General features: G+C 47.9%; 1 pseudogene; it reads right to left on the bottom strand.

Annotated features, from left to right (window-relative positions):
- Positions 1 to 5,221: 5,221 nt before the first annotated feature.
- Positions 5,222 to 5,339, bottom strand: LOC124552834 (annotated as a pseudogene).
- Between the last annotated feature and the right edge of the window lie 1,961 nt (positions 5,340 to 7,300).

Raw genomic sequence — 7,300 nt, 5'->3', positions numbered from 1 at the left:
ATGCCTCTGTACGAGCCCTAATCTCTCTAATCTTCTCTTTGTGGTCTTTCCGCGAAATATAAGTTGGCGGCAGTAAAATTGTACTTCAGTCGGCCTCAAATGCTGCTTCTCTAAATTTCCTCAGTAGCGATTCACGAAAAGAACGCCTCCTTTCCTTCAGAGACTCCCACCCGAATTCCTGAAACATTTCCGTAACACTCGCGTGATGATCAAACCTACCAGTAACAAATCTAGCAGCCCGCCTCTAATTGCTTCTGTGTCCTTCCTCAATCCGACCTGATAGGGATCCCAAACGCTCGAGCAGTACTCAAGAATAGGTCGTATTAGTGTTTTATAAGCGGTCTCCTTTACAGATGAACCACATCTCCCCAAAATTCTACCAATGAACCGAAGACGACTATCCGCCTTCCCCACAACTGCCATTACATGCTTGTCCCACTTCATATCGCTCTGAAGTGTTACGGCCAAACATTTAATCGACGTGACTGTGTCAAGCGCTACACTACTAATGGAGTATTCAAACATTACGGGATTCTTTTTCCTATTCATCTGCATTAATTTACATGTATCTATATTTAGAGTTAGCTGCCATTCTTTACACCAATCACAAATCCTGTCCAAGTCATCTTGTATCCTCCTACAGCCACTCAACGACGACACCTTCCCGTACACCACAGTATCATCAGCAAACAGCCGCAAATTGCTATCCACCCTATCCAAAAGATCATTTATGTAGATAGAAAACAACAGCGGACCTACCACACTTCCCTGGGGCACTCCAGATGATACCCTCACCTCCGATGAACACTCACCATCGAGGACAACGTACTATGCCCCTCTGCTTTATCTGACACTACAACACTGGGTTACTGCCTCACTGCAGACGTCAAACTGTTCCTTGTGAAAAATATTTTATTGATATAATGACTTGAAAATACACTCTAGAACACTGAAAATAGCACACCCAGAGGGAATGAAAGTAGAAACGAGTAACTTCGCTAAATAGTACCGTGAGATCTGATACGCAAATGATCCAAGTATGGTGTGAATGTGTATGCCTACAGATCCTGCAGTTTCACTGCCATGGGTTGGGGGACCCTAGGCGAACGTCGCAAGTGGACGAGGCATACACATGACGATCGCATCCCGACTCGATGAGAACGTTAGGATGCCAGGTAGACGTATGAGATGACATTCCTCACAGTTCAACCGGTTTGAGAGGGGCCTAATCATCGACACGGAAACCAGCAGGACTGTCCACACGCCGTGTGGCTTGCCAGGTCGAAAGTTTCGAGTGTTTCGTCAGACTATGTTGGGAGCAGTGGACACAAGACAGCACCAACGGGCGACGCACAGTGTCTGGACCGACCAAGAAGACGAGCAGGCATGAGGCTCAAAGGATGGCGCGGCAAGCGATCAGAGATCCTACAGTCACTCGCTCCACGATACTAGGTGTGCTCAAAACGTAAAGGGAATCTTTAATTCCGCCGGATTTATACACACGATTTCTAGTTTTTTTTACTTATTTAAGTTTTTAGCTTCTTGCTACACATTATCCTGATGCCTGTTTGCATTTTCAGTTGTTTGAAATATTCAGCTTATTGTTGGCAGTGGGAAAGGTAATACGAGACTTCGAATGCTCGACGAAATTGTACTGTCGGACAAGATGCATAAAAGAATTTGCGTTAAATTTTGCTTCAAAATGGAATAAAGTCCAAAGTGACTGTGGTGAATCTACTGTGAGTAATACAAGAGTTCACAAGTGGTGTAAACGTTTCAAAGAGGAGTCGAAGAGACGTTGAAGACGAAGACCACGCTGGACGCCCTAGGGCATCAATTACGGACGACAGTGTGGAAGAAGTAACGAAAATGATTCTGGAAAACCGCCAGATCACCATCAGAGAGGTTGCTCATGATGTCTGCATATCCTCTAGCACATGCCAAGCAATTTTTCGGATGTTTGCTCTGAAACTGTTGAACTTCGACCAAAAACGATGTGGCGTAGACATCGCCCAGGAATTGCTGAATGAAGTCGATAACTATCCAGAACTTCTAAAGAAAAGGCCATAACAGGTGACGGGACGTGGGTAAACGGGTATAACGTCGTAGGAGGAGGACGAGCAGGAGATAAGTGTTGAACGTCCCGTCGACATGGAGGTTATTAGAGACCGAGCCTTTTCTCGGATAGGGGAGCGTGCAGAAGGAAAGCGACCGTGTCCATTCGAAGGAACCATCCTGGCATTTATATTAAGTGATTTCGGGAAACCACTGAAAACTCAAATCAAGATGTTTGGACGCGGGTGTGAACCGTCGTCCTCCCGAATGCGATTCCAGCGTCCTAACTACTGCTCGGTATGACGTCGAAAGCAAGGCCCACTCGTCTCAATGGAAACTGCCTGAAGAGCCAAGACCGTAAAAAATTCGGCAAGTTACATCACATCTTCTCACTGTTTCCTTCGATTATAATAGGGTAGTGCACCATGAGTCATGATGAGTTCCTGTCTGATGGTCGTACGGTCAGCAGGAATACTATCTGGGAGTTACGCGCTCTAGTCCAAAGAGAACGACCATTACTGAGGCAAAACCACAATTGGAAATTGCATCACGATAATATTCCCGCTGACATCTCAACGTTTGTTCCCGATTTTTTTTTTTTTTGGTCAAAAAGTGAAACCGTTGTTGCGGCAACCGCCATTTTCACCGGATATGATTCAATAAATGACGTCGTTTTGCCACCATTGATGAAATAAAAACAGGATAGGTGAAAGAGCTGAGCGCCATGAAGAATAGTGAGTTCCAGAAGTCCCTCCAAGGTCGGAAAAAGCGCTGGCACAAGTGTATTATATCTGACGTGGATTATTTTGAAAGAGGCAAAGTTGATGTTGATGATTAAATAAAGATTCTTTAAGAGAAACAAAAATTCCCGTTACTTTTTGATCGCATCTCGTACAAAAAGATGTAAGAGTGGCAGTCATTCCACAAACCATTTCCAGACGCCTTTCGGATTCGAATTTGCAAGCCAGATGCCCTTGTCATATACTGCCGCTGACACCGGGACATCGGCGACTCGACTCCATTAGAGTTGTGCCAGGACAGAACGACGTGGACGTCCACAAATTGGCAAAACGTGGCGTTTAGTGATGAATCTCCACTCCTTTTTGAGGACGGAAGGTAACCTCATACGAGTGTGGAGGCAGCCTGGTTAACGGCACCACACCGTCCGCAAAGCGAGAGTAATGGTCTGGGGGGCCATAACTTAAGATAGTCAATCCCTTCGTGGTACGTGGAATCTTAGTGGACCAGCGTTACGTCGATGACATTCTTCAACCCTACGTAGGATGTTTCCTACATCATCTACCAAGGGACACTTTTCCAGCAAGATAATGCTCGTCCGTCGACAGCTGGAGTTTACCAAGAAGTGCTACACCCTGTTCTGACTCTTCCATGGCCAGCCTGCTCCTCCGACTTGCCCGCTATACAGTATTTGCGGAACCAGCTGAAACGCCAGATCTCGCCGACTTACTTTTTACATAATTTGGACGTGGCTGTTCAAGATCAACGGGCCAGTCCGCCTCAGGACTACATCAGACACTTATTCAACTCTATATAGGACCATATTGTGGCATGTATTGCAGCAAAAGGTGGTCCATCGCGTTACTGGTGATGCACTGTACTTGTCTGCTTGTACTCACTGTATTTGTTTACCTGTCTTGATTTTAGGATTAAGTGAATGTTCATCAGTAGCACCAATCTTGTAAATATCATTACGATGAGATAATCCCCTCTCGGTGCATTCCACACCTACATCTACATCTACATCTACATCTATACTCCGCAAGCCACTTGACTGCGTGTGGCGGAGGGTACCTTGAGTACCTCTATCGGTTCTCCCTCCTATTCTAGCCTCGTATTGTTCGTGGAAAGAAAGATTGTCGGTATGCGTCTGTGTGGGCTCTAATCTCTCTGATTTTATCCTCATGGTCTCTTCGCGAGATATACGTAGGAGGGAGCAATATACTACTTGACTCCTCGGTGAAGGTATGTTCTCGAAACTTCAACAAAGGCATGTACCGAGCTACTGAGCGTCACTCTCGCAGAGTCTTCCACTGGAGTTTATCTGTCATCTCCGTAACGCTTTCGCGATTACTAAATGATCCTGTAACGAAGCGCGCTGCTCTCCCTTGGATCTTCTCTATTTCTTCTATCAACCCGATCTGGTACGGATCCCACACCGGTGAGCAGTATTCAAGCAGTGGGCGAAAGACTGTACTGTAACCTACTTCCTTTGTTTTCGGACTGAATTTCCTTAGGATTCTTCCAGTGAATCTCAGTCTGGCGTCTGCTTTACCGACGATTGATTTTATATGGTCATTCCATTTTAAATCAGTCCTAATGCCTACTCCGAAACAATTTATGGAATTAACTGCTTCCAGTTGCTGACCTGCTATATTGTCGCTAAATGATGAAGGATCTTTCTTTCTATGTATTCGCAGCACATTACACTTGTCTACATTGAGATTCAATTGCCATTCCGTGCACCATGCGTCAATTCGTTGCAGATACTCCTGCATTTCAGTACAATTTTCCATTGTTACAACCTCTCGATATGCTACAGAATCATCCGAAAAATGCCTCAGTGAACTTCCGATGTTATCCACAAGGTCATTTATATATATTGTGAATAGCAACGGTCCTACGACACCCCCCTGCGGCACACCTGAAATCACTCTTACTTCGGAAGACTTTTCTCCATTGAGAATGACATGCTGCGTTCTGTTATCTAGGAACTCTTCAATGCAATTATTTGCAACATTCTTGACTGTATACAGTATGGTGCAACAATCACATTCAACGATGTTGCTAAGAACCATTCATCATTTTAGAAAGCCAGTGCGTCATCTATCACGACTTCATAATGTTTACTCGTGCTCAATGTGGAATCAGTTTGAAATTGTCTCACAGAGATAAAGATTGTTTTCCTCACGCAATATACTGACGTGAACAAGTCATGGGAAAAAGCACTCCGTCTTCAGGACACGAGTGGCCTACCGGGACCATCCGACCGTCGTGTCATCCTCTCAGCTGAGGATGCGGATAGGAGGGGCGTATGGTCAGCACACCGCTCTCCCGGTCGTTATGATAGTATTCTTGACCGAAGCCGCTACTATTCGGTCGAGTAGCTCCTCAGTTGGTATCACGAGGCTGAGTGTACCCCGAAAAATGGCAATAGCGCATGGCGCCCTGGATGGTCACCCATCGAAGTGCCGACCACGCCCGACAGCGCTTAACTTCGGTGATCTCACGGGAACCGGTGTAGCCACTGCGGCAAGGCCGTTGCCGAACAAGTCATGGGATTTTATAGTAAAAAAGATGACCATCCGTCGTTTTCACCAGTATCTCCCCACCAAGTAGTGCAAAAAAATGAGTAGAAAATAATTAGAAGGCACAGTTAATAGAAACTAGCCCCCGTCTCCGCTATTGTAGAAGTGCGGGACACCAGAAATGGAAGAATCAGCTAGTACGTGGGAGCTGTGCTGGCTGGCATGAGAGGCAGGCAGCCAGCAGGAGGCAGAGGCTGTCTCCCAAGAAGCCGCTTGTGGGTGGGTCGGCTCAGCAGCCCCGCAGAGGTCCCTGCAAAGCGCCCGCCGCCTCGCTTTTCGTGCCGTCCCGCCTCTCGCAGGAGCGGCTTATCAGATTACTGGCTCAGACTGCAATCTCGGGCGCGCCCTGGCGCGCGCGCAATCGCTGCTTTGCATCTCCCCACTTCCTCCGGCCGGAAAGGGTTCGCGCAAGGCACCCTCCTCCACCCACCGCCCGCCTTCTTACAGCCGCCAATTCAGGCGACCTTCCTCCCCGCTTTAGCCCCCCGTTGCGGCGCTCCAGAAGAGGAAGAAGAAGAAAAAAAGCTTCTCGCAGATTCAATTCGGATTTAGCGAGGAGGCGGGCCGGGGTGATCATCCCGGTGGAAATTCCCGAGCCATAAACCAGCCGGCGAGGAGACGCGTATCTCGCGAGGAGATCCCGCACGGAAATGCAGATGCGCAGCGGACGGTCATTACTGCGTCCCAGACGCACACTATTTCATCTCCGTTATCAAAGTTTAGGTGCAATAGTACTAGCTCAGCAGGTAAAGTCTGTGCGCCCACCTAACTCAGTGGTTAGGCCCCCCGGGTGCCTTCACTCACGACGGGCACTATGTGGACCACACGTGTCTACGCCAAGTGACCCCGACTACACTTTCGGCGACGGCCAAACGACTCTGTGGTGACCTACTGCGATACCGCCGAGTCCAAATACGCGGTGGAGAGTGGTGTGGAGAACGGCACATCATCACTTACTGACTCACAAGCCGCGAGGTATGTGGCAGTCAACAGGAAATATGTGAAACCCGAACGCCTTTGTAGGAGCCACCTGGCGGGTTCATCCACTTGCGCTACATGCCACGAGGAGCATGCCGACCAACACTGTCTCGGCTGTGTGGTCACGAGACAGGTGTGGTACTTCGTGCGCCAGATTTTAGACGTATATCTCTCGTGCACAGCCGTACCGTATCGCGGCACGTGTGACTCTTCTACCGGATGAAACCATTCGACCCCAGGGCTCGGACGAATGTAGTCTTGTGGATCCGTGGTCAGGCAGTCAAATATTCTCTACCGTGGCGGTTCTAGGCGCTTCAGTCCGGAACCGCGCAGCTGCTACGGTAGCAGATTCGAATCCTGCCTCGGGCATGGATGTGTGTGACGTCCATAGGTTTAATTAGTTCTAAGTCTAGGGGACTGATGACCTCAGATGTTAAGTGGCATCGAGCTTAGAGCCATTTGAGCCATTTTTCTGCCGTGACGACCGCAAACACGTTCGTGATTTCTGGTGTTATCTCCACGAGCGCCACCACGGCATTGTTTGCCACCCACAATATGATAACTTTTCTGAAATTATTTATGGAGTGTCTTGCACCATCCACAGAATAGCTAGAACGTCCCTGGCGAGAGAAGCTGATACGAGTGATCATATACTTTATCGAACGAATGTGGCACAACACGGATTGAAACGAGAAGACGTGCAGGGCGACCCGGCGTCACGTACAGTGCTGCGTCACTCCCCGCGTGTCTGTTACTATTTTGTTTTTCATTTCTCTTCTTAAGTCCATCACGCGTTAGATGCGTCATTTAGTTCTCTCCCTTCGACTCAGCACGTCGTACCATAGGTCTTCCCCAAATGGTTCAAATGGCTCTGAGCACTATGGGACTTAACATCTGAGGTCATCAGTCCCCTAGACTTAGAACTGCTTAAACCTAACTAA

The sequence above is a fragment of the Schistocerca americana genome, chromosome 10 (assembly GCF_021461395.2).
Source record: "Schistocerca americana isolate TAMUIC-IGC-003095 chromosome 10, iqSchAmer2.1, whole genome shotgun sequence".
In the NCBI taxonomy this organism is placed as follows: domain Eukaryota; kingdom Metazoa; phylum Arthropoda; class Insecta; order Orthoptera; family Acrididae; genus Schistocerca; species Schistocerca americana.
This window is presented reverse-complemented; position numbering and strand designations above follow the sequence as displayed.